The 26661-nt window shown below is 40.6% G+C and overlaps 1 non-coding gene and 2 pseudogenes across 1 annotated transcript; 2 read left to right on the forward strand and 1 right to left on the reverse strand.

The window, feature by feature from the left end:
• Positions 1-9111: 9111 nt before the first annotated feature.
• On the forward strand, positions 9112-12507 carry LOC106607348 (lysine-specific demethylase 8-like; annotated as a pseudogene).
• A 529-nt stretch (positions 12508-13036) lies between these two features.
• LOC106607347 (non-structural maintenance of chromosomes element 1 homolog) lies at positions 13037-20881 on the reverse strand. Its single transcript, XR_006770230.1, has 8 exons — positions 20741-20881; positions 15267-15399; positions 14918-15039; positions 14742-14819; positions 14435-14576; positions 14210-14326; positions 13737-13863; positions 13037-13542 (listed from the first exon to the last, which is right to left on the reverse strand). It is a non-coding gene; the product is annotated as a non-structural maintenance of chromosomes element 1 homolog (transcript).
• Positions 20882-21136: 255 nt separating this feature from the next.
• On the forward strand, positions 21137-25564 carry LOC106607345 (uncharacterized; annotated as a pseudogene).
• Positions 25565-26661: the final 1097 nt, after the last annotated feature.

Below are 26661 nucleotides of genomic sequence, written 5' to 3' on the forward strand. Positions count from 1 at the left end.
GCAGTCAATGGGAAAAGATGAGTGTCACAGTGTTGATGACTAATTGAATAAATTGCATTCAATGGGGCAAGATTAGTATCACAATATGGACGCATAGAGAAATGCATCACAGAGATGATACCCTCCTCTCTCTTTTTCTCCCTCCCAACCTCCCTCCCTCCCTCCTTCACCTCTATCCCTTCTTCACAGAAACTAAGAGCCTTGTTATGAATTCTTGAATGAATTCTGAAGAGGATATTGGTCCCCCAAAAATGTATTGACTTGAAACTTGAAACTGTCTGTCTGCCTGTATACCTGCCTAACTGCATGCCTGTCTGTGTCTGCCTGTATGTCTGTCTGTTTACAGGAAGTGACTTAATTGGGGGTCATAGGGGTGGTTTCAGAGAGTAAAAAAGATTTAATCTTCCAACATTTTACATATTTGTGACCGGGGGACTGTCATGATCCGGCATATAAAATTTTAAGTCAATCGACCCAAAAGCATAAAAAAAGCAGTTATAGAAACTAAGAGCCTGTCTGTCTGTGTCTGTTTGTCGGTCTGTGTCTGCCTGTCCGTCTGTCGCCCTGTCTGTGGGAGAGAGGAGGGAGAGAGAGAGATGAGAAGAGACAAGAAGAGAAGAGAAGGGGGAGGCAGGGAAAGAAGGCGGGACAGAAAATGGAGGGGGAGGAGAGAAAGAAAAGGGGGAGAGTGAGAGAAGGGAGGGAAGAGAGTCAAAAGACAGACAGAGGTGGGAGAGAGGAGGAGGATGAGAAGAGCGGGAGGGAGGGAAATAAGGAAGGAGAGAGAATGAAGGGGGAGAGGAGGAGAGAAAAGAGAGTGAGTGAGGGAGGGAGGGAGGGAGGGAGGGAGGGAGGGAGGGAGGGAGGGAGGGAGGGAGGGAGGGAGGGAGGGAGGGAGGGAGGGAGGGAGGGAGGGAGGGAGAGAGAGAGACATAGATAGAGAGGGTGAGAGAGGGTGTAGGGTGGATAAAGAGGCGGTAGAGAGAGAGAGAGAGACATGAGATAAACAAGAAAAGCGTCAACCTTGTGACACTCATCTTTTCCCATTGACTGCAATGTACTGAGAAAAACGTCTACCCTGTGACACTCATCTTTTCCCATTGACTGCAATGTACTGAGAAAAACATCTACCCTATGACACTCATCTTTTCCATTGACTGCAATGTACTGAGAAAAACGTCACTTACTGTGACAAATTACCTTTTTGCAAAAACGTGCCAGTAGGACATTTTCCTATGATATCATGTTGGCTACCCAGCAGCAGATAGCAGCTGATATCTGAGATCAGACTTTCACATCTTTGGAAATAAAAGGTGGGAAATGTGGAATAGGGTATGGGAAATATGCTATCCTTGATTTGTTGAGAATAGAATGTGGTCTATAACTCAGAAGAAGTCATTATTTTATGGAATCCTTTCCAAACAAACCTGTGGTGCATTGGAATGCCCGCACAAAAACCAGGAGAGTGGGGAAACGCAGAGAGCAAAAAGCATTTATGGGGTACTAAAATCTTGCTTCCACTCCAGTAGGTGAATAATGGCGTGAGCTCCCAGAATTCAGGCTGTTTACATAGCGAGCTAGTGAATAGAAATGCGTGAAACATTTCACAGTCCCTTGTGATTCTTAGAAGAACTGGCTGCCTTGTTTTCCATCTGCTTTACATACGGGAACAGCTCCACGGTTTGCTCTGAGATTATTTGAATTTCATGGGGTGTCTGACAGGTAACAACAGTGCTGTGTCTATAGATTATTTTGAGGTCTGTGACAGGAGATTTCCTCTTGTGTTTGTTCAGGTTTCCCCAAAACCATATTATAATGGGATCTGAGAACTCAAATATCCTCGGATCAGATCAAAGAGACATGCCTATAATTATTTTGTAGCTTTTTTCATTAGCCGAACGAACACATACAAAGATACCAACCAAATATCAATCTGACTCTTCTACTGTACACTACATGACCAGATGTATGTGGACATCTGCTTGTCGAACATCTCATTCCAAAATCATGGGCATTAATAGGGAGTTGGTCACCCCTTTGCTGCTATAACAGCCTTCACTCTTCATGGAAGGCTATCCACTAGCATTAGATGGGTCGGACACTGATGTTGGGCGATTAGGCCTGGCTCGCAGTTGGCATTCCAATTCATCCCAAAGGTGTTTGATGGGGTTGAGGTCAGGGCGCTGTGCAGGCCAGTCAAGTTCTTCCACACCGATCTCTGTATGGATCTGATTTTGTGCACGGGGGCATTGTCATGCTGAAACATGAAAGAGCCTTCCCCAAACGGCACATAATTGCCTAGAATATCATTGTATGCTGTAGCATTAAGATTTACCTTCACTGGAACTAAGGGGCCTAGCCCGAACCATGAAAAACCGCCCCAGACCATTATTCCTCCTCCACCAAACTTTATAGTTGGCACTATGCATTCAAACAGGTAGTGTTCTCCTGGCATCAGCCAAACCCAGATTTGTCCGTCAGACTGCCAGATAGTGAGGTGTGATTCATCACTCCAGAGAACGAATTTCCACTGCTCCAGAGTCGAGCTGTACACCACTCCAGCCGACGCTTGGCATTGCGCATGGGGATCTTAGGCTTGTGTGCGGCTGCTCGTCCATGGAAACCCATTTCATGAAGGTCCTGACGAACAGTTCTTGTGACGACATTGCTTCCAGAGGCAGTTTGGAACTCGGTAGTGAGTGTTGCAACCGAGGACAGATGATTTCTACTCGCTACGCGCCTCAGCACTCGGTGGTCCTGTTCTGTGAACTTGTGTGGCCTACCACTTCGCGGCTGAGCCGTTGTTGCTCTTAGACGTTTCCATTTCACAATAACAGCCCTTACAGTTGACCGGGGCAGCTCTAGCAGAGCAGAAATTTGATGGACTGACTTGTTGGAAAGGTGGCATCCTATGACGGCGCCACATTGAAAGTCACTGAGCTCTTCAGTAAGGCCATTCTACTGCCAGTGTTTGTCTATGGAGATTTCATGGCTGTGTGCTCAATTTTATAAACCTGTCAGCAACGGGTGTGGCTGAAATAGCCAAATTCACTCATTTGAAGGAGTGTCCACATACTTTTGTATATATAGTCTATATTTACGTTTATGTTGGAGCACCTGCTGGGATGATCCCCCATTTGGTATAATACCTTGTGTTGTTCTCTACCATGAATTATTTTATACATATTATAATAATCAGAGCATGAAAGAAATCATGTCTGAAGAAAATTGATGCAAAAATATGCATTGCCATTGCATCCAAATAGGTATTGTTGTATTTATCTTCAGCCTATGTTTAGCAAGCAATTGTAATGAAAGAGTGATAGAGGGAAGCGAAAACAAATTGTTCAGCATTTCACGTACTAATGACTTCACCATCAATTCCCATGGGTGAGACTTTCATCCAGCATGTCAAACCAACGAGATGATTCTATGGATGAAATCACGCTGTGCAACACACACCCTGAAGCACAAGCTTTCCCTTTCAAAGACACACAGCGCCATGGAGAAGGAGTTTTAACACACAGGTTGAAGGTGTTCTGTATCTCTACAAGGATTCTGCCTACAGCTACAGGCCCCATAGAGTTGCCGGGATAGAGCTGCATGTTCTGTTTGTCAGTGTGTCCAAAATCCTTGATGGAGTGTCTTGTCCTTTCAATATTGTTAACATGTTTATCATTATGATTGACTCAATCGCTGTGCTTTCGAAACGACAGGACTTTGGCACATATATATTGACCAAGGTCGTCTCAGCAGGTGTGTTGAAGTTCAGCTTGAGGATACAGGGGGAGGGAGAGGCTCTCTGACACACTTCTTTTCTACAATGTGCGTCACTACATTAGAGCTTTTACTCTACTAATATTAGATTGTTTGATTTTCTTGTCATCTGGTGCCCTTTCCACCATAATGAGACCGAACTCTCATTTAGCATGTTTATTCAATAGAGCTACGAAACTATGCTCCTGGCCTCCTCACACACACACAATCCTTCACAGATCATCTAACTGCGTTCCCATCGCCAGTCTCAGGCAGCTGGCCCATTTCCATCTAATAGTCAGACTAATCGCCAAGGGAGGAATTACCACTAAATTAAGGACTAAACAAATGTTCTAATTTATGGAAGGCTGTAAATGGATGAGCCAAGCTGAGGCTATCCTCCCTATTGTGTTGTCAATATTTGTTGAATTTTGTGCTGCTCCATACCAGTTAAATGAGACTTTATGGGCATTGATCGAGGGAGTCTGATGAAATAGCATATTCTGAGGAAATACACTGTGCTTAAAGTCGTCCTCCATTCTAATTTTCACCTCATTTAAAATCTGATTTACTTAACAAAAGGTTGTCCAAGTATGACATAGCACAGCTGGAGGGTCCGGCCTTTCCTCTTTTGTTCTCTATTGCTCTTCTATTGTTCCTTAAGCAAAAGGGAGGCCGATGACATCACATCTGACCATTAAACCAACTCTTTGAATGCCCTACTCCCAGAAGTTTGCAGTTGTGTCTAAAAAATATAGTTTATCTCATTGTTTTTACCCTTTAGTTTGTGTACTTTACTGTATACTTGGGATATCGCTTTTCAACAGAAAATCGCTGGAGGATATATTTAAGCATGGGTCTGTTGACTCAGTCTCTGATGTTAATTGGAATATAATAGCAGTGGGGTAGAGGGGAATTGATCTAATCTGCATCATATTTTTCTGTGTTGTCTTATCATGTACTTTGTACTTGAAGCATTTATGCACATCATTAGATTAAAACAATATTGTGTATTTGTCTCAAACTTCCCTTGTGAATAGAGAATGACATCAACATTTACCTAATCTGCAGATCATTAGCCATCACAAACAATGAAGACATGAACCACACAAAGTTCTATTCATTTCGCTTTTGGAAATTGTATAGTAATTTCAAGGTGTAGTAAAGAAAAGCATGTATTAAATAAACACTGATAATGGTTCTATTTTAGTAGCAGGTCATATAACCTGGGCACAGGAGGTTGGTGGCACCTTAATTGGGGAGGACAGGGTCGTGGTAATGGCTGGAGCAGAAGAGGTGGAATGGTATCAAATACATGGTTTCCATGTGTTTGATGCCATTTCATTCACTCCATTCCAGCCATTATTATAAGCCATCCTCCCTTCAGCAGCCTCCTGTGAATGCCATGACTGGCGTTTCTCCTAAACCAGTCACCCATGCAATGTCGGGCTCTTCGTTTCCTAAACAGTCTGGTAAAGCCAGACAATGAATAATCAATTAACTAACAAAAGTGTTTACGGTGTTAAACTATTTTCAATTTGCTTCAGTCCACTGAACATGCTACAGTTTGCGCAGGCTATCCAGCCAAATCAAGCCTGGCTGCAACAGTCCAAATAAAATCGATGCGACATTGATAGATTGATCTTGTGAGGCTAGAGCTCTGGGAGGTCGTGAGCAGATGTGACGGGGTAAGAGAGCCATGGGTTGGCTGGGTTTACACAGTGTGGGTGTACTGTGACAAGATGTCACCAACAGGACATTTCTTTCATGAAGTTCAGTTTTTGTAAAGGGAAAACCTTCCATTTTTCACTGTCATCCTCGCTTTTATTTGCAAACTATGACACTTGAAATTAAGGAATATTAATATACAATTATATTACTATTGCATGGAATTAAATGGCATTTAAAATAATGCAAAACTAATTCAATTTAAAATCCCAAATGAAATCCCATGCGCGGATGCTCCTCGTCTTCATGAATGACTTGGTCAAAAAAGCAACCAAATAACTAGGGATTTACAATGATGGCAAAATTTGGAGAAAGTTTGGGATTAAGTGTGTTAAAATCTTCCTAGAAGTAATGGGTTGAAGGAGGGATGTGTCAGAATGCTGCCTTTCGTCACTTTAGCAAACCTCTATTCATATTAAAAATGTAATTTAACATGCTTTTAAAATTATATATTGGTGCACAATTTCTACTTAAAATATCAAAGGGCCACAAAAGGCACTCTTTTTGTGGAACGACCCTACTTACTTTTTAAAAACATAATAATTTTCGTTCCTATGTAGAATATAAGGCTTCCACAAGAGCTGTCTTTTTTGGGGATGGTTTTCCATGACATGCCACAGTCCTTCATCTCCTTCTCCACAGTTCATTGTCAGGTATCCTTTGCTTCAGAATAAGAATATGATTTCAACCTATGTCATATAGTCATCAATGAAATTGCCTAAATATTCAGAGTTTTAATACTCATTAAATATTCAGAGATGCTGTTGGATGGGGTGACAAGATAAAGAACCAAGATGCCTTCTGACCTGTCACTTGTCCTGCTGCTGCCAGACGGCGCTATTATTCCTAACGTCTTTTGGCATTTGCCTATGGCCACTCTCCACTGGGCGTAAAAATCAAATGTTTCCGGGTTTAAGCGATTAGTCATGTACAAGTCAGCTGTTTGTTCACCCGCAATTGCTAATAACCCACCTGCAACTGCCTGACTATATGTGATAAAGTGAAAATCTGAAGCCCGCACCAGACCCAAACCCGCAAATATAAAAAATGCTCTGTAGCTTACAGCCAGAGATTTTAGAAAGATTTTTTGACAAGAGGGTGTGTGGGGTAAACAGTGGTGTAAAGTACTTTAAAGTACTACTTGTGTAATTTCATAGTTTTGATGTCTCCACTATTATTCTTCAATGTAGAAAATAGTACAAAATTAAGAAAAACCCTTGAATGAGAATCCCTTGAATGTGTTCAAACCTTTGACTGATACTGTATATTTATTAACTAATTTATACTGAACAAACATATAAATGTAACACGTAAAGTGTTGGTGGCATGTTTCATGAGCTGAAATAAAAGATCCCAGAAATTGTCCATATGTACAAAAAGCTTTTGTGCACAAATGTGTTTACATCCCTGTTAGTGAGCAATTCTCCTTTGCCAAGATAATCCATCCACCTGACAGGTGTGGCATATCAAGAAGCTGATTAAACATTACACAGGTGCACTTTGTGCTGGGGACAGTAAAATGCTACTCTAAAATGTGTAGTTTTGTCACAACACAATGCCACAGATGTCTCAAGTTTTGAGGGATTATGCAATTGGCATGCTGACTGTAGGAATGTCCACCAGAGCAGCTGTTGCCAGAGAATGTAATGTTAATTTCTCTACCATAAAACGCCTCCAATGTCGTATTAGATACGTTGTTTTAGAAAATTTGGCAGTACGTCCAATTGGCCTCACAACCGCAGACCACAACATTTTGGTAGGCTATTTGTTAATAATAAACTTGTCTATAATTAGATGTAGCTTCTCTTCTGTCATTACTTGTTGCCCGCCGTAGAAGACTAAATAAACCCTTGCTCATCAGATACTATGTTCAGATACTATGCCTAGTCCACATCGATAGAATGAATCAGTGGGCATATAATACGAATGTCTAGCAACCCAAAGGTTTCGAGTTCAAATCTCATCAATGCAAACGTCTAGCAACCCAATGGTTTGAAGTTCCAATCTCATCACAGACAACTTTAGCTAATTAGCAACTTTGCAACTACTTACTACTTTTTTGCAAATTTGCAAATTTGTAACATATAATACGATTTGTAATTCTTAAGAGGATAACATATCATACGAAATGGATGATGAACATCCACAAATGAATACATACAATACGAAACGTAACATGTCATACTAATTGGAGTGTGTCAGATTTACGTACAGAATGATACAAAATAATCTGAGACAAGGTTGCTTCTGACTGTTGAATTTGTATAGTGCCTCACAATCATCACACATAACATTGTTCTGGCACACCCGTCTCTTTATTTTAAATTCTCCATTTTGTAGCTTTTCTCTTATTGAATTAATCTCCGACATTGTCCTTTTTGCCTCATTGGATGGACATTAACTATTTGTGCCCAAGTTCCCAAAAGCATTTGGCAATTGATGTGTATTTGGCGATTGCCTACAGTTACGCCCTAAAGCTTGAGCTTAAGCACTAATGCCAGATAAAATTAAAGGAGAGAAAAAATGAAGGCCCTAGATATGAATTGCACAAGAATGATACATTTATGGATTTTTTTATGCATAGTTTTCTCTTTATTCAACCCGCACCTGCATCACCACCAGGGATACAGTCAAATATATTTAAGCAATAAGGCATGAGGTTGTATATGGCCAATATACCACGACTAAGGGCTGTTTTTAGGCACGTTCTTAGCCGTGGTATATTGGCCATATACCACAAAACTGTTAAAGTTGCGTCAATTCGTTTCTGGTATCAGAACAAAATAGTCAGCACATAGTAACTTCTGATTTAGCTGTACTTTAATTAATGCAAACACGTGTATGGTAAATATGTCGTTCGTATACGGTCTCTCTGTGACACCTCGCAGGGCAGACAGAAGAAGAGAGCGTCACATTCTATTGTTCTCTCTTTTATACTCTGACAGAGATAGTTCCCGCTCAATGCTGGCCTGTCAGAGGGAGGAGGAGCGTGGTTTAAACTTGCGCCTCCTATCGTCGGCGTGCAGGCTGGTCCCAGCCTAGTGACGCACTTCCTGTCGCCGGGTGTCGTTCTTCCTGTCTTCAACAGTTGATTTATCCGTATTTTATATACTTAATATTGTAGCATAGCTTCCCCGGTATATTATAAAGGTTATGCATACAAATAGCCAGTTCAACCCTAACAAAACCCAGGGGTGCCTTATTGCTATTATAAACTGGTTACCAACATAATTAGAGCAGTAAAAATAAATGTTTTGTCATACCCATGGTATACTGTCTGATATACAACAGTTGTCAGCCAATCAGCATTCAGGGCTCGAACCACCGAGTTTATAATTATAACTAACCATTGTTCTATGGTGATGGGAGAATCTGGGGTAAGTTACAGTACAGCATTTTCAACCTAAATTTCGTTTCCCCGTAAAAACGAATGCGGGGACAGGCGTCTTTTTATGTATATTTTAAACCTGCTAAATTAGGTTAGCCAATGGCAAATTACAAATACATAAAGAATAATAGCGCCATTTGGCGGCTGCAGGGCTACTATGTCACTAGTCAGCACAGCTGAAGAATACAAATTGTCCACTCTTCAGACAGGAGCTGGCAGGATAGATGTATTTTGCTTAATAACGTTGTTTTTTACGAAAAATGTGCTTCATGTGCAAAATAATGTGATATTACTGTTTGCATGATCGAACCCTATCATTACGTCGACAAGGAACATAAATAATGTATTCGTTTTCTACACGGAGCTCTTTTATTGCAACACCAGCGTCTACACATGTCAACAACGGTAACTAAAAGTGTTTTGTGCAATATCCAAATTACTAGACCGTTTACTATTTATTTGTCCACATTTTATAATCTCATTCTCGGGGTATTAAAGAGAACATGTGCCCAGTGATGATACGTTTGCTTGGGGAAGAGCCAAACAGTATTTCATTAGATATCTGATCCATTGTAACAATATTTGGGGATAGGGGTCTTTTTTTTCTTGCTCTTACCAGACTCGAGGTGCAGGGGTCTCGCTCCCTGAAAATCTCTGTCTCTTCAAATTTAATTCAGTGACATCATGTCACACTTGAGGAAGGATATGGAAAATTGTGGTTTTAATAGAAGTCTTGTGTATTCATTATAGTTAACAGGTAGCAAAGGCTTTGCAGGTAGGCAGCCCCCAGCTAGCTAAGTGTATGGTTATAACATTAGTGGTTTTCAGACCAGATTGATTGTGCACTGTACCTTTTGATTGGGTCTAACAGTTCTCTCTATTCCACAGCACTAGTCTATGGCAGAACTGTGGTCAGCTATCTCTGCTGCTTTGCCCGTGACAGAGGCAGAATTTCCACTTGACTTCAGTGAAAAGGTTGAGCCCTGTGTGGTGGATGTGCTGAAACGTTGCAGGCAGCAGCTGTACACCGGGAGCGGTCGATGGAGGCAAAACGCTCAGATCATCTTGGACTTTTCCTGGGAGAAGCTCAACACAGGAACGTGGCGTGATGTGGACAAGGAGTGGTGTTTGTATTCATATGGCTGCTTGTTCAAAGTAGCTGCCTTATGCCGCGATGATGCCTCACCAGCTACAGTGCAGGAGGTCATACTGACGTGTGACTTGGGCCTGCTCATGGGGGCAGCCATCATGGACAATATTTTACAAACCATTGTAAGGATCCTGCAAAATGAAATTGGGAAGAGGCACTCCAATGAGAAGGATCCTAGTGAAGGAGTTAGTGCCAAGGTGGATTTCATATCTTATACTGTGTATGTTGTGGCCTCTTGCTTTATAACCAGTCTATGTGAGCCTGTGTCATATCCCTTTTGTTTTTTCTCATAATTTTCTTAAAGGCTAGTAGGCTATTTTATTTTGCATATTGCTTATTCTCCAAGTCAAACTGTGTGTTGTTAGTTTATGCTATGTTTAAATTATGCTATGTTTAAATTCTTCCCAACAGAAAATGAAGGTTGACTCTGTGTCAGTGCCTGTGGTCAAGCAGGCTCTGGCAGTACCAAGGATACTCTGTCCATCATTGGAGAGCTTCATGAAAGATTACTTGGATCCCCAAAAGCCAGTCATATTAGGGGGTATCATAGATCACTGGCCAGCCTTCAAAAACCACCCTTGGAGGTACCTTTTTCTTTATTTTGTGTCCTTCTCTAGTCCCTTGCCCTTACCTTCTCATAGTCCCCTAGACACCTCTGTTGATTTTGTTTTCTCCCTTTGCAAAACATAGAATACCTGCAAACTGTTGCTGGTTGTCAGACTACCTGTTGAAGTGGGCTCAAGATATACCGATGAGGAATGGTCACAGACACTCCTTACGGTCAATGAATTCATCGATCGCTATATTGTGAAAGTAAGTACTTCCTCATGAAAAATATTGCCCCAAGGATAGACTCTTTTCACTCAATGCCTAATCCTGCTCTCTCTCACTCACATTAGGACACATCAAGTTTGGGATATCTTGCTCAGCACCAGCTATTTGATCAGGTTGGTCATTGCCCTGTCCTGTTTTGTACATAACAGATTTTGGTGAGGATGTCAGTGTTGATTATATACATAACAAAAATATAAACACAACATGTAAAGTGATGGTTTCATGAGCTGAAACAAAAGATCCCAGAAATGTTTCTCTCAAATGTTCTGCAGCAATTTGTTTACATCCCTCTTAGTGAGCATTTCTCCTTTGCCAAGATAATCCATCCACCTGATAGGTGTGGCATATCAAGAAACTGATTAAACAGCATGATCATTACAGGTGTACCTTGTGCTGGGGACAAAGGGTCACTCTAAAATGTGCAGTTTTGTCACAACACAATGCCACAGATGTCTCATGTTTTGAGGGAACGTGCAATTGGCAATGCTCCCCAGTGGGTGGGCCTATGGCATCCTAGGCCCACCCATGGCTGCACCCCTGCCATCCTAGGCCCACCCATGGCTGCACCCCTGCCCAGTCATGTGAAATCCATAGATTAGGGCCTAATGAATTTATTTCAATTGACTTATTTCCTATATGATCTGTAAATTAGTAAAATCGTTGAAATTGTTGCGGTTATATTTTTGTTCACTATAAGACTAAATTACAACGTATATTTTACTGGAAATGTAGGATACAGGCTTCTATAATCCTTGCCTCCATTGTTGTATTGTACAAAATACATTTAAAGCGTACAAGTTTTTCAGTTACAAAAACAGTATTTTGTTCAATGTACTCTTCTCCAAGGTCCCCGAGCTGAAAGACAACATCCGTATCCCTGACTACTGTTGTCTTGGTGAGGGAGATGACGATGACATCACGATCAATGCTTGGTTTGGGCCAGGAGGTACAGTGTCCCCCTCTTCATCAGGATCCTCAACAGAACTTCCTGGCTCAGGTGAGTCCAACACATCCAGCGAGTAGGATCAGACTCGCAGCAATTTGGACCCTGCATTTTTTCCAATCATAATTTGGTGACTGCATGGTTTCCCTATTGTGTAACAGGTGGTTGGGAGAAAGTACATTTGTCTGTATTCCCCTGAGGACACTGAGAAACTCTACCCTCACCAATTGCAGCTCCCACACAACACGTCAGGTTAAAATTCAATTTTAAATCTCTTCATGCACCAGGTCTATGATCTTAAAAACAATCTAGCATATAAGTGCTCTACCTAAGCTGTTAGTGCTGCATACTTTGAATGGGAGAAATTAGTAAAGTGTTTGCCATTTAAACACAAAGCTTTCTTTAATGCAGGTGGAGAGCCCAGACATGGTGCGATTCCCAGAGTTTGTGAAGGCTTCCTACCTAGAGTGTGTGTTGCAGCCTGGGGAGGTCTTGTTCATCCCAGTCAAGCACTGGCATTACGTGCGTTCTTTGGAGCTGAGCTTTCCTGTGAGCTTCTGGTGGTCATGACCCATGATGAGGGATCCAGATTCAGGTTGCTTTTAGTCAGAATTTTAGTTATTGCAGTGGTCTTGTAAAATGCTAGTCCTGTGCTCACGTATGTTGTGACTTAGGGCTGAATGTTATTTTCTTAAACAATCATTAACATGTCTGTCCTTTCATTGCTTCAGCACTCTGAGCCTCGCCCACCAAATGGCTTTAAAAACACCTGATTCTATGAACAAATTCATGGTTAAGTGTCAATGGTAATTCAAAAAGGAATAAGGTTGGAAACAAGTCTCAATTTACATAGTTCGCAACTTAAAGGCAATTCATATTGAAGAATTATGGGAAATCTGCTCAACTCAATTAACTTGAGTAGAGGAAAATAGCATATCACTATAGCTATTTTACATAATTAAAAGTATCCCACCTCATATCCATGACAAAGGAAAGCCAGTTGTGTTCAATCTGTCAACACTTGAATGTGATTATGGCACACATTGAATGCCAAGCTAGCTGCATGATTGGCGCTTGCTTCCACTCATTACTAAATTAAATGAAGGAGCAGTTAATGTATGCTCATTTCCTACTGCATATAAAATATGGAGTTGTTACCCATTTAATTTGATAGGGTATGCTTTTTCAAATTAGCATATTTAATTGTTCCCAAATTATTCCTGCAGATACTCAAAGATTAGGTAATTTCCATAATTTATTCAAATAAGGCAGTACTATTCTAATTTAACAACCTAATGAACCACAGGCACAAATTATGTAAACACAGCTTTCCATTTAAACTGCCTGAAAGAATGATTGAAGTAGTTGCCACACTTCCCAGAATTGCTCCCCTAGAAAGTAACTTAATAAAATTAAGATAATCAAGTTAGAGTGGAGCTCACGGGAGACCGTTGACGATTCAATGAAAGATGTTCTCCTGAAAGAATCTAACATCTGATATACAATTATAAAAACGGTTTTTCAACATTCAAACTTAACTCAATTTATCTGTACGATAAACTGTACATTTGAATGAAGGCAAAACATTGTACTGAAAGTTCTGACAGCTATACATGCATCCGTGAGGTTATGACCTCTTGGTCCTCCGGGTCTGAGCTGTAGAGCGAGGAGTGGGGGTGGGGGCCGTGTTCTCTTTGGCTGCTGACTGAGTCTCGCTCTGAGAGGACGGAGGTCTATACACATCTATAGGGAAGAGGAGGGAAAATGAAATCATATGAATGACTAGATAAGGTAGGTAAATATGTTTATTCTTCGTCTGAGTCGAAACAGATGAAAGTGATATGTATACACAGACCTTTATACAAACTATGATAGTCTATACAATCTATCATGGTACCACTTGTGTTGCAATTCTTTGATCAGTGTAACATTATTACCTGGGATCTCATGTGGCCAGAAGTCCTCACAGGCAGGGCATCGTGGATCAGTCCTTCCTTTGAAGTATCTGGCGACACAAGGGGTGTGGATTTTGATGCCACATGTAGGATTTTCACACATCTGGCACTGAGAGGTAAAAAAGACCAGATTATTACAAAAATGAAGCATGAAACCAAATGCTTTGCCTAGAAAGCCAGGCTATATCAGTGGTGTCAATCCCATTTAAAATTCAGTCAACATATTTTGAGTAGCAACTACACCATTCACGAGAAGCATATCCAACAAAACATTACACATGCAACATTAAAATCTTCCTTTGAGCAGAGGATTGAGAAAAGGGAGTTTGGGAATCTGACAAAAAGCAGATGTTCCACCAATTTGGATTTGACACGGGGTCCAATTTAGCTAGCAGGAGGAATACATTAGATGCAACTTATTTACTGTAATTTAAATTGAAGTTGTATCACTTTACCTGCAAGGCCACATTGTGACAGATGTGGCAGACCTTGACCTGGTCTTGATACAACAACCGAATATATTGCTCCATCTCCATTATACATCGAGTGGAGAGAGAGTAGTCACCATTTTTCTGAAGAAAAGACAAAACACAGATTGCAAGTCAATCAGTGGCACAAGAAAGTGAGAGCGCACAAGAAGCAATAACTGCATGCCTAGAATGGGTCTTCAGAGACAGCACCTCATTCAGCCACTTATCCTGAACAAGCCTGTTCAGTACATGTTCAGTTTCTCTTTAGCTTCTTTGTCTGGAGGCTGTCGGCACAGTTAAGAATGTCTGTGGAAGAGGCGGTTCCATTGTCAGAGTCCACAATCAGGTCCATCTAAAAAAAAATATATATATATATATATATATATATATATATATATATATATATATATATTACAAAAATAAGAACATGCCAGTTATTACAGAGATATTCAAATGTTATTTAATTCTTAAGTCTTATTGTCAGTCATTTACCATTTACTAAAAACAGCATACTCACTGTTTTTCGGAATAATTCTAACTCGTTGTCTGCGTAATCAGTTGACATCCTGGTCACATCAGTTTCAGCCATGTTCACCTGGACAGGAGAAGATGTCAACAGGAAAAATAAGAGCAGTTCATGATGGTTGTAGTAGTAAAAGAGCTTTGTGAATGAATTTTATTAGTGTCACTGACCAAAGCATGGTACTGAAGACCATCCTCCTCAGACATCCCTTTTCTGATCTGCATGAACATAGGCTGCAGCTGGGCATTGATAACCTCGATGAATTCATCAAGTTTATCATGAGCATAGTGTGCTGTATAAAAAAGGGGTACATGCGAGTGGCCCTCAACAAAAACATTTTGGGCCAGTTTCTCAGACCTATTCCTGGACCTAAAGGCACTTTCAATAGAGAATCTCTATTGTGTCTAAACTGGACCTTTGAGTTTAAGGGTTTACCATACAGAAACTTTGCTGACACAAAATAAACAGTAGAGGACCGGAGGCAAAATAGTTTGAAGTATGCAGCTATGCTGTTCTTACCACCGTGTGTCTCACAGCAATGCCGGTGGAGAGCCCTTGCCTTGGCACCATCAATGATCCCATTGACCATCATGGTTTGCAGGAACCTTTTATGGCTTTCTCCCAGTGGTGGAGCCATAGTGCAAGGAAAGCCCTAGAAAACATTCAACAACTATTTTGAATAAGCAGCATTTGAGAGTGTGAGATTCCATTGGACCTCACACAATGTGGTTGACCAAGAATTGCTAGTGCCTGGGCACACACATCAACAAGCCAATTTGCCTCTGCATTATAGGCTGACATTACCTCACAGATAAGTGGTTAGCTACACTGAACAAAAATATAAAACGCAACATGTAAAGTGTTGGTCCCATGTTTCATGATGAGCTGAAATAAAAGATCCCAGAAATGTTCCATACGCACAAAGCATATTTCTTTCAAATGTTGTGCCAAAATTTGTTTACATCCCTGTTAGTGAGCATTTCTCCTTTGCCAAGACAATCCAACTGACAAGTGTCGCATATCAAAAAGCGGATTAAACAGCATGATCATTACACAGGTGCACCTTCTGCTGGGGACAATAAAAGACTACTCTAAAATATGCAGTTGTGTCACAACACAATGCCACAGATGTCTCAAGTTCTGAGGGAGCGTGCAATTGGCATGTCGCAATGTCCACCTGAGCTTTTGCCAGAGTATTTAATGTTAATTTCTGTACCATAAGCCGCTTACCATGTCGTTTTAGAGAATTTGGCAGTACGTCCAACCGGCCTGACAACTGCAGAGTGCAGACCGTGTGTATGGCATCGTGTGGGTGAGCGGTCAACGTTGTGAACAGAATGCTCCATGGTCGGTTATGGTATGCGCAGGCATAAGCTACTAACAACAAACCAAATTGCTATCAATAAAATGCAATCGTAATGCACAGAGAGATGAGAGCCTGAGGCCCATTGTCGTGCCATTCATCCATCGCCTCATGTTTCAGCATGATAATGCACGGCCCCATGTCGCAAGGATCTGTACACAATTCCTGGAAGCTGGAAATGTCCCAGTTCTTCCATGGCCTGCATACTCAGACATGTCACCCATTGAGCATGTTTGGGATGCTCTGGATCGACATCTACAACAGCTTGTTCCAGTTCCTGCCAATATCCAACAACTTTACACAGCCATTGAGAGTGGGACAACATTCCACAGGCCACAATCAACAGCCTGATCAACTCTATGTGAAGAAGACATGTCACACTACATGAGGCAAAATGGTGGTCCCACCAGATACTAACCGGTTTTCTGATCCACACGCCAACAGATGCACGTGTATTCCCAGTAGAGGTCGACCGATTAATCGGAATGGCCGATTTAATTAGGGCCGATTTCACGCTTTCATAACAATCAGTATTTTTGGCCACCGATTTGCCGATTTTTTTTTACTCCTTTATTTAACTAGGCAAGTCAGATTAAGAACACATTCTTATTTTCAATGACGGCCTAGGAACGGGGGTTAACTGCCTTGTTCAGGGGGGATTCGGGGTAGTCCAACACTAACCACCTGCCTTACATTGCACTTCACGGGAAGCCTGCATGGCAGGCTGACTACCTGTTACGCGAGGGCAGCAAGAAGCCAAGGTAAGTTGCTAGCTAGCATTAAACTTATCTTATAAAAAAGTATCAATCTTAACATAATCACTAGTTAACTACACATGGTTGATATTACTAGTTTATCTAACGTGTCCTGCGTTGCATATAATCGATGCGGTGCCTATAATTTCTCATCGAATCACAGCCTACTTCGACAAACGGGTGATGATTTAACAAGCGCATTTGCAAAAAATGCACTGTCGTTGCACCAATGTACCTAACCATAAACATCAATGCCTTTCTTTAAAATCAATACACAAGTATATATTTTTAAACCTGCATATTTAGTTAATATTGCCTGCTAACATGAAATTGTGTCACTGCTCTTGCGTTCATTGCCTGGCTCGTTGCGAACTAATTTGCCAGAATTTACGTAATTATGACATACCATTGAAGGTTGTGCAATGTAACAGGAATATTTAGACTTAGGGATGCCACCCGTTAGATAAAATACGGACTGATTCCGTATTTCACTGAAAGAAAAAAAAACGTTTTGTTTTTGAGATGATAGTTTCCAGATTCGACCATATTAATGATTTAAGGCTCATATGTGTGTTTATTATATTATAATTAAGTCTATGATTTGATATAGCAGTCTGACTGAGCGGTGGTAGGCAGCAGCAGGCTCGTAAGCCTTCATTCAAACAGCACTTTCGTGCGTTTTGCCAGCAGCTCTTCACAATGCATTGCGCTGTTTATGACTTCAAGCCTGTCAACTCCCAAGATTAGGCTGGTGTAACCGATGTGAAATGGCTAGCTAGTTAGCGCGCTAATAGCGTTTCAAACGTCACTCGCTCTGAGACTTGGAGTAGTTGTTCCCCTTGCTCTACATGGGTAACGCTGCTTCGAGGGTGGCTGGTGACTTTCCACTTTGTTAGGTTACAGCCTTATTCTAAAATAGATTAAATCGTTTTCCCCCCCACTCAATCTACACACAATACCCCATAATGACAATGCAAAAACAGGTTTAGACATTTTTGCTAATTTATTTTTAAAAATTATAATAATAATAATAATATCACATTTGCATAAGTATTCAGATCCTTTACTCAGTACTTTGTTGAAGCACCTTTGGCAGTGATTACGGCCTCAAATCAAATTTTATTTGTCACATGCGCCGAATACAACAGGTGTAGACCTTACAGTTAAATGCTTACTTACAAGCCCTTAACCAACAATGCAGTTTTAAGAAAATAAGTGTCTTCTTGGGTATGACGCTACAAGCTTGGCACATCTGTATTTCTGGAGTTATTCCCATTCTTCTCTGCAGATCCTTTCAAGCTCCATCAGGCTATTTTCAGGTCTCTCCAGAGATGTTCGATCGGGTTCAAGTCCGGGCTCTGACTGGGCCACTTAAGGACATTCAGAAACTTGTCCCGAAGCCACTTCTGCATTGTCTTGGCTGTGTGCTTAGGGTTGTTGTCCTGTTGGAAGGTGAACCTTTGCTCCAGTCTGAGCGCTCTGGAGCCGGTTTTCATTGAGGATCTCTGTACTTTGCTCCATTCACCTTTTCCTCAATCCTGACTAGTCTCCCAGTCCCTGCCACTGAAAAACATCCCCACAGCATGATGCTGCCACCACGCTTCACTGCAGGGATGGTGCCAGGTTTCCTCCAGACTTGAAGCCTGGAATTCAGGCCAAAGAGTTCAATCTTGGTTTCATCAGCCCAGAGAATCTTGTTTCTCATGGTCTGAGTGTCTTTTGGTGCCTTTTTTCAAACTCCAAGCGGGCTGTCATGTGCCTTTTACTGAGGAGTGGCTTCTGTCTGGCCACTCTACCATAAAGGCCTGATCGGTGGAGTGCTGCAGAGATGGTTGTCCTTCTGGAAGGTTCTCCCATCAGAGTGACCATCGGGTTCTTGGTCACCTCCCTGACCAAGGCTCTTCTCCCCCCGATTGCTCAGTTTGGCCAGGCGGCCAGCTCTAGGAAGAGTCTCGGTGGTTCCAAACTTCTTCCATTTAAGAATGATGGAGGCCACTGTGTTCTTGGGGACCTTCAATGCTGCAGAAATCTGTTGGTACCCTTCCCCAGATCTGTGCCTCGACACAATCCTGTCTTGGAGCTCTACGGACAATTCCTTCGACCTCATGGCTTGTTTTTTACTCTGACATGCACTGTCAACTGTGGGACCTTATAGACAGGTGTGTGCCTTTCCAAATCATGTCCAATCAATTGAATTTACCACAGGTGGACTCCAAATTAAGTTGTAGAAACAGCTCAAGGATGTCTCAAGGATGTTTCACCCACCACCCACCAACCCCTCTTTTACGCTACTGCTACTCTCTGTTCATCATATATGCATAGTCAATTTAACCATATCTACATGTACATACTACCTCAAATCAGCACGACTAACCGGTGTCTGTTGGTAGCATCGCTACTTTTATAGCCTCGCTACTGTTGTTTTATTTCTTTACTTACCTGTTGTTCACCTAACACCTTTTTTGCACTATCGGTTAGAGCCTGTAAGTAAGCATTTCACTGTAAGGTCTACGACCTGTTGTATTCGGCGCACGTGACAAATAAACTTTGATTTGATGATCAATGGAAACAGGATGCACAAGCTCAATTTCAAGTCTCATAGCAAAGGGTCTGAATACATGTGTAAATAAGGTATCTGTTTAACTTTAATACATTTGCTAAAATTTCTAAAAACCTGTTTTTGCTGCGTCATTATGAAGTATTGTGTGTAGATTACTAAGGATTTGTATTTATTTAATCTATTGTATAACAAGCCTGTAACGTAACAAAATGTGGAAAAGGTCAAGGGGTCTGAATACTTTCCCATGGCACTTTATGCATAGATTGCATATTGATTACGATGACCATGTTACATGCACACCTATATCCCATTATTATACAGGATACTCAAGTATTCTGTTTTTGAGTTGACGCAGATAAACATCATATCCTGTTTACAATAAACCCCAAAAACCGTGTGTTGCAGTTATGGCAAACCCCGATAAGCATATCACAGGCATGTTATGTTAGACGGGATACTGTGGCATGTAAACATCTTATCCCGTTTACTGTAGTTTTTTTGCGCAAGATAAGTTTTGCATATCATTGGTGTTGTGTGTTGCGATTTATCTGATTGTTAAATAAATCACTTCAAAAAGTACGCTACTTGTGCAGTTCGATCCGCCATAATAATTAATTTAGCTGATACATTGAAATACTGTCTACCTGCATAACAGTGTCGAAGATATCATATTACACATGCATTGCATTTTCTAAAGAGATGAAAGAAATCATTTCTCCACTCCTGTTCGAGACAAAATGAACATTTGTTGTACCATTAAGAAATGCATAATTCTGCCTGAGTTATAATATATTAAGCTATAGTACATGTGAGAGGTTATAGGCCTACAGTCAGTGTCCATATCAGTTACTATTCAATTTAATCCGTGTGAATTTAAAGGAGGAATATATTGAGCGGGATATCAAAGGTGTAACGTTATGTAAACAACTTATCCTGAATAATACTGGGATATGAGCTACTATCCTGAATACTGATAAACGTGCTTATATAGGGGTTGTTAGCAAACTGTCTGGAGACGTTCTGACAGTATTTCTTGTTTTTTTATTATTTGTGTAGTTGTTTGACATTTTTACTTCACTGTTAGGAACTAGTAACACAAGCATATCGCTGCATCCACGATAACATCTGCTACTGTGTACGGCAACGCGACCAATAAAATTTGATTTGGCTAGTCAGTCAACGTTAGCCAACTAGCCAACGATAGCTAACCAGCAGTAACAACAAGTCAGCAAATGTTCCGGCCAAAATAGACCAGCACCAGCGTATAGCAAAAACAAATAGTTAACAACTTTAAAACAACAGCATCCCCACTCACCAGGCAAGTCAGTCCTCGCTCTATGTTGTTATGCTGGTTCTTCTACTTCTGTCAAACGTTAGCTGGCTAGCTTTGTTTACGCGGGTTGTGAGTGAGACTTGCACGGGCATACCTCTTCCTCTGTAGTTACGTTAACGGTGTTTCTGGAAAACCACCTTGAAGCCAAGGTGCTACCGCCCCCAAGCGGACTGGTAGTGTAAACATAGTACAGTAGCTATGGTTTAGATTGGAAACTCAGTGGCTCAGGGTTCCATGTCTTTATCTGCAAACGGACTTCCCGGCAATAGATCAATTTGCAAAAATATTGCAATTTTATTAAGATGTCATTGTTGGAATTTGAAGTTGGTAATCAACCATAAAACAAAAACAAAGCGTGATATGGTCGTACAAGGGGGACGACTTTCCCATGAAAGGTGTGTCCTGTTGGAACTATAATTTCCAGTAAGCAATTCGTAGTCGTTAAAACCGCAGCTATTTCTATTCGTGTAAAGTGACAAATGATTGTTATCACTGTAGATCGTATGAAGATTATATACTGTATTATAGATTCCTTTTTTGTTTGTTTGTTCTTTTAAAGGAATGAGTACTTCCTCAAAATTATAATCTATCATTGTGAGGGTGAGTGACTTTCTATTTGCTATATCTGTATGTAATCAAGGGAATCTAGTGGGAAAGTTAGGTCTATTATCAAAAGCAACAATTGTAGACCCACAAAAGTAAAGTAAAGATACCTTATTAGAAAATGACTCAATTAAAAGTGAAAGTTACCCAGTTAAATACTTCTTGAGCAAAATTCTTAAAGTATTTGGTTTTAAATATACTTAAGTATCAAAATGAAATGTAATTGCTAAAATATACTTAAGTATCAAAAGTTAAAGTTAAAGTACAAATAATACAAAATTCCTTATATTAAACAAACCAGACAGCACAATTTAAATGTATGGATAGCCAGGGGCACACTACAACACTCAGACATAATTTACAAACAAAGCAATTGTGTTTAGTGAGTCCACCAGCTCAGATGCAGTAGGGATAACCAGGGATGTTCTCTTGATAAGTGTGTGAATTGGACCATTTTCTGTCCTGCTAAGCATTTAAAATGTAATGAGTACTTTTGGGTGTAAGGGAAAATGTATGGAGTAAAAAGTACATTATTTTCTTCAGGAATGTAGTGGAGTAAAAGTTTTAAAGAAATGTAAAGTAGAGTACAGACACCCCAAAAAACTACTTAAGTAGTACTTTAAAGTATTTTTACTTAAGTAATTTACACCACTGTTATAATCACTTACTGTTTCACATTTAGGCTAACATGTAGCCTATTGTAATGTGCAGGAATTTAAACACTAACCGTAAACAAGCATTTCGCTACACTCGCATTAACATCTGCATGTGACCAATAAAATTTGATTTGAAACATTTTCTCTTTCTGATTTCAGATTGAACTATACTGTGTGGTTTACTCTCAAGTATTCAGCAACAATGTTTCTATTGCTTATTATAGTCACAAACCTTGGGACTTTGATAGCTGATGATGGTAAGCAGTCTTTTTTATTTAGCCTATAAACATGTAAGTATATTTAACCACAGTATTTTTACCTGATCATGATTAACATTTGACAAGCTTTTTGTTTGTTAATTACTTGTAGCAATGAGTGACGGAAATCTTCAATGCTTCAACGACTATGACAAAAGTATGGTTTGCCATTTTACAACTGACAAGTCTAAGTGTGCTGAATACAACATGACATTGAAATTATTGGGCGCACAAAATAGGTAAGTGTATGATTGTTAAAGTTTTTCTATTGTCGATGTTAATCTCACCAGGAAGTCATATTTTATTTCAAAACTGAATAATTTTTTTACTTATTTCCCAGAGGCAAGAATGATTGTACTTTCAAGGAAAAGGAGCGGTCCAATGATGTTTCCAAATGTGGATGCTCTATTGATCAAATGCACCTTATTATTGGGGAGGAGTTTAAAGCAACACTTTGGAAATCTGGGAAACGCCTAAATTCCAAAGTCCTCTGTATCAAATGCAGCAGTGAGTTGCATCTACATATGCAGATTGCTATTTGAAAATTACTGTTATAAAGAATATTGCATTAAATTAAACCATGCTTTAATTGATTGATATGTCAAACCATACCTATCGTTGCCCTGTACAGTAAAACCCAAAACCCCCACCATCCAAGATGTGAAACCAACAGAAAATGGGAATTTCCTGGTCAAATGGAGGACAAACTACCCTGATAATGCACTGTTTCCTAAGGTCTTGGTTGCCGAATTGAGCTACAGAAAGAAAGGAGAAACAGATGAGGTAAAGGAGGGTGATATGATAAATCCCTCATATTACATCATTCCCCTGTTTGCTATCACATCACAAAGACAACTTTCCCTCTAGCCCTTTCCTTTGTTCCTACAGGTGTCCAGAAATGAATCAACAACTTCCCATGAATTACTTGGCAGAGACTTGGAGCCAAACACCATTTATGCTCTGAAGGTCAGAACCTATACTGACTGGAGCGGCCATTTCAGTGACTGGAGTGAAGAGTTGGAATTCACTAACCGTAAGTGATTAAATGAGATTTATCATCCATGGGTTTTCAAACCTTAATTTCACTTTCACCTTGTAGCTCATTGTATATTCTTCTCTGCTCCACAGCTGCATCATCTCGGAAAGTGCTCCAGATTGTCATTGTTTTCAGCTGCATTGCTGTTATCATCATCACAAGTGCTTTGTTTTGGTGCAGTGTTAGGTAAGTTGTCCTGACATGTCTGTAGGTGACAGTATGTCTGTTTCCTTAAACATTTATCATACAGCTTCAAATTGGCCCTATAGGCTTTCAAATCCTCCTATTTCCCCCCTCTGCAGACTCAAAACCAAGTTGTGGGATAATATTCCTAAATGTTCAAACTCAGACCTTTTGTATATGGTTCCAGGAGTACCTAAGGTGAGGCTCTATCTCCAATTATAAACTGGGTGGTTTGAGCCCTGAATGCTGATTGTCTGTATACCACGTATACCATGGGTATGACAACTAAAATATTTGTACTGTTCTAATTACGTTGCTAACCAGTTTATAATATCAATAAGGCACCTCAGCGGTTTGTGGTATATGGCCAAAATACCACAACTAAGGGCTGTGTCCAGGCACTCCACATTGCGTTGTGCATAAGAACAGCCCTTAGCCATATTGGTCATATACCACACCTCCTCAGGCCTTATTGCTTAAATATTATATGTTTAAATAAACTGTAAACCTTCATAACTTTCCTACTGTAATTCCTTCCATTTGTGTATTTGCATTTAGTGATGTTTGTTCTCCACCACAGGTATTGTCTCCTCCCAAAATACTTTTATCCTCCATCTATGTTGATTCTTTGAAAATGGACACTGAAGGAAAAACACGGTGAGCATATTGATGCAATATAAACATAGCAAAATTAAAAAGATGTCTTCGTGTTCAGTCCTATTCGCGTTGGCATTCAAGTCCTTGCAATGAAAATAAGCTTTAATTCACTGTAAATTGCCCGCTTGTCTTTTCCCTACAGGACAAACCCCTCGACAGTAGATGGGAGCAGTTATGCCCAGACATGTTCAAAGAGCCCGGAGCCTAGTAATGTGCAGATCATTAGTCATCTTCAAGAGGCCCTGAGCAAAGTCTTTCCCAGCCTTGTTCCTTTGGACGGGAATCCTCAGTCATTGCTTTTAGCCCCTCCTATGACAGATGATGGTACAGAAATTAACTGCCCTGAGTCAAATCGAGACATTGGTGTGTGTTCATCTGACTACAATCATCTGACTAAAAAACATTTCATGGGTGAGTCTGGAGGCTCTTGTGGGTTGTTTTGTTTCAACAATATTACCTACTCCCCCTCAGTGCCCCTCAACTCCCTTCAAGAGTTAACAACAAGCAAGACATCCTCATTTCCTATGCAGCCTCTGCTCTTTTGTAACTCCTACCATTCTGGTGAGGCTGAAGTGCTGAAAAATGGCCATCCACAGCTGTTTCTTGGTACTGGTCAACAAGACCTTAACTTGTCCACTAACTGTGCACCCCTCTTGCAAACCGACTTTTCATATCACCCGTGTGATGGCGCCAGTGATGATTCAGAGACTACCACATCAGCAGAGGACACCAGTCTGATCTACGGCTCTAATGACAGCAATGTGTCCAAACCTCACAATGCTATCAGTGTCGTGGCTGGATATCAGAACTTCAGTGAGGCGGTCGGTAAGGACAATGAGAGAGGAACTGATGCCTTCATGGATGTGCCACTGCCACTTAAGGGTTTCCAGGATGTGGACAGTAGCGAGCCACTGATTTACGATGTGGATCCGTTACCACAGCCTGCCTGACCCTGGATGCAGCCTCCCCCCGAGTGATGGCGATTATCAGACTTTACAGAGCCTGGGACAAAATAGCCCAGATCAGTGTGTTTCAGACAAACTGCTGAACAAGTGTCTGGAGACTGAGATCCCTCAAAGCTCCATGGGGAACATGCCTCTAAATGTCATACCCAACTCACAGGGAGGACAATGTCCGATACCTGGAAGTCCCTTTCTTACTGCTTTCTGTTCAGACCAAGCCATGCAAATAGACAATGACAGCGCTTATCATTGTGTGTAATTATAAGACACTTTTGCACTTCACTTTACAATTTATTTTATTTTGGGGACTTGAGCTCATATATATGTTTTTTCTATATTATACAAACAGTTTGAATACCATTCTGCCATGAAAATGCTGTAGCCTCATGTCCAGAAATGTTCCACATTTTTGGATGTACAGCTTCTGTAAATTAACATTTGTGTGTGGGGAACTGCAACAGTTAATTGTTGAAGAGATATAACATGTCTTGTCTTTGCCTCATCTGTCTGAAACAGGTTGTTCAACATCTGGGATGTAAAAAAATAAGGGTGTGTACTTCAGTTGAAATACTGAGCAATAACTGTCACGTCCTGACCATAGTAAGATGTTATTTTCTATGGTAGAGTAGGTCAGGGTGTGACAGGGGGTGTTTTGTGTTTTTCTATGTTTTGTATATCTGTTTAGGTTCTAGTTTTTCTATTTCTATGTTGTTTTTTGGGGGATGATCTCCAATTAGAGGCAGCTGGTCCTCGTTGTCTCTAATTGGAGATCCTACTTAAGTAGTTTTTTTTTTTTTTTCCCACCTGTGTTGGTGAGTAGTTGTCTTCTGTTTAGTTTATATACCTGACAGAACTGTGCGCTTTTGTTTTTCTCTTTGTTATTTTTCCTTTAGTGTTTTGAGTTATAATAAATATTCATCATAAGCAATCAACACGCTGCACTTTGGTCCCCTCTCTACGACAGCCGTTACAATAACATCTAGATTACACATCAAGGTCGTCAAACTAGTCTCCAGCCTCTAAAAGTTACTTCTCTTCTAATGGCTTCCCAAAATAGTCAGACAGTTTCATTGCATCTGATGCTTGATAGACAAAATAGTGATAACTTGCAAACACTGAGGTTGAATTTCTAAAGAAAAGGGGTAGGCCTACTTCCTTATTGCACTGTTTATTGAAACAAGTACATTGCAGCTTCCATGGAAATACACACCCAAAGTAGAGCCAGCCTCTGATGTCATAGATGTGTTGCGAATCAGGTTAAACAAAAAAATTGGCTTGGTTTAGGGTTATTTTCTGAGGATGAAGTTCATGTTTTGTAGTGTTTATTGTAGAAAACATAAACACTTTTTCCCCTTCAAAGCTCTTCGCTTAACTAGTGAAGCTTGAGTAAAGATTACCTGACTAGTGACACACATAGCGATGGTTTATCATGCAGAAACTTGTGAGGCGTTTGCCACAGTTTAATAACCATCAATAATAGTATATGGTTGGAATGACTGAGGCATTCAGCATAATTTCTTTCACAGTATTGTGGTGGTTTTGTGACAGG

Source organism: Salmo salar, chromosome ssa06, assembly GCF_905237065.1.
Source record: "Salmo salar chromosome ssa06, Ssal_v3.1, whole genome shotgun sequence".
Taxonomy (NCBI): Eukaryota; Metazoa; Chordata; class Actinopteri; order Salmoniformes; family Salmonidae; genus Salmo; species Salmo salar.